The sequence below is a fragment of the Glycine soja genome, chromosome 4 (genome assembly GCF_004193775.1).
Source record: "Glycine soja cultivar W05 chromosome 4, ASM419377v2, whole genome shotgun sequence".
Classification (NCBI taxonomy): domain Eukaryota; kingdom Viridiplantae; phylum Streptophyta; class Magnoliopsida; order Fabales; family Fabaceae; genus Glycine; species Glycine soja.
The window spans coordinates 36,961,700-36,963,607 of NC_041005.1; the positions used below are offsets into that span (position 1 = coordinate 36,961,700).

A 1,908-nucleotide genomic window follows, 5' to 3' on the forward strand; every position below is an offset into this window, starting at 1 on the left:
CTGTGTTACTATTCACACAACATTACATTAGTGACTGAATTAGCGACAACTGTTGACAATTTAATTGGCGATTTTTGTTTTGATAGTTAGGGTTATTATTTTTGGCTGAATTTTGGTGTGGTAGGTTCTTTTGACTCATATTTTGTGTTAAAAATACCAAGATCACTTGTTGTGGCTAGATTTGAGAGATTAAAAAAAATTGAGAACTTGTGTTTAGCAAAACTTCAAACGGTCATAACTTTTGCTCCGGGTATCAGAATGACTATTATTATATATACCTGTTTACTAGTTTTTTTTTTTCAAGTTTTATTGTTTTATTTTTCTAAACTTTCCTTAGGCAGTTTCCAAAGTTAGACTTTGAATTTTTGTGCTATGTTTTCATTATTTGAGGGTATTGCTCACAAAATTTCACCTCATTTAGATATTGTTTGAGTATAGCTGTAGTTTTAACCCACCTCTTTTGCCCTGTGTGAGAAACACATGAACTGCTGCATGTAGTGCATGACTAGAGGCAATCCAGGTGACTTACAACCCTTTGATCCTGAAATAGATAGGACATTTCATAGATTAGTTAGGCATAGTGTGCATCTTGATTACCCTGAACATTTTGTACCTTTTGAGCATCCTGAGCATTGTATTATTGGTGAGTCTGAGCATTCTGTGGTGGGTAATTTTGAACATCCTGATTTTGAGCATTATAATTTTGAACATTCTGAAAATATGGTTCAACCTCCACCTTGTGAGAGGACACTAAGGGAAATGGCTGCACCTGATTTCACTTATGAAAGCTTGTGCATTCAATACCCTGATGAGGATGTCCCATATGTTCTTAAAACTGGACTGATCCACTTGTTGCCCAAGTTTCATGGTCTTGCAGGTGAAGACCCTCATAAACATCTGGAAGAATTCCATATTGTCTGCTCCACCATGAAACCTCCAGATGTCCAAGAAGATCACATCTTTCTGGAGGCATTTCCTCATTCTTTAGAGCGAATGGCAAAGGACTGGCTATATTACCTTGCTCCAAGGTCTATCACGAGCTGGGATGACCTCAAGAGAGTATTCTTAGAAAAAGATTTCCCTGCTTCCAGGACCACGACCATCAGAAAGGATATTTCAGGCATTAGGCAACTCAGTGGAGAGAGCCTATATGAATATTGGGAGAGATTTAAAAAACTATGCGCCAGTTGCCCTCACCACCAAATTTTTTAGCAGCTTCTTCTTCAATATTTTTATGAAGGACTCAGTAACATGGAGAGAAGTATGATAGATGCTGCCAGTGGTGGAGCCCTTGGAGACATGACCCCTGCTGAAGCTAGGAATTTAATTGAGAAGATGGCTTCCAACTCCCAATAGTTTAGCGCCAAAAATAATGCTATAGTAATTTGAGGAGTGCATGAGGTAGCCACAAACTCATCTGCATCATCTGAAACTAAGAAGCTTGAAGGTAAACTAGACACCTTGGTTAACCTAGTAACCCAACTGGCCATGAATAAAAAATATGTACCTGTTGCAAGACTCTGTGGTTTATGCTCCTCTGCCGACCACCATACAGACCTTTACCCTTCTGTGCATCAATCTGGAGCAATTGAACAACCTGAAGCTTATGCTGCAAACATCTACAATAGACCTCCTCAACCTCAGCAGCAAAATCAACCAAAGCAGAACAATTATGACCCCTCCAGCAACAGATACAATCCCGGATAGAGGAATCACCCTAATCTCAGATGGTCTAGCCCTCAACAACAACAACAACAACAACCTGCTCCTTCCTTCCAAAATGCTGCTAGTCCAAGTAGACCATACGTTCCTCCTCCAGTGCAGCAACAACAACAACAGCAACAACAACATCAATAGAGACAACAATCCACTACTGAGGCCCTTCCTTAACCTTCATTGGAAGAATTA

General features: G+C 39.6%; 1 non-coding gene across 1 annotated transcript; it reads right to left on the bottom strand.

Annotated features, from left to right (window-relative positions):
• Positions 1-1,098: 1,098 nt before the first annotated feature.
• Positions 1,099-1,205, bottom strand: LOC114410961. The gene has a single exon (XR_003666351.1). It is a non-coding gene; the product is annotated as a small nucleolar RNA R71 (small nucleolar RNA).
• Between the last annotated feature and the right edge of the window lie 703 nt (positions 1,206-1,908).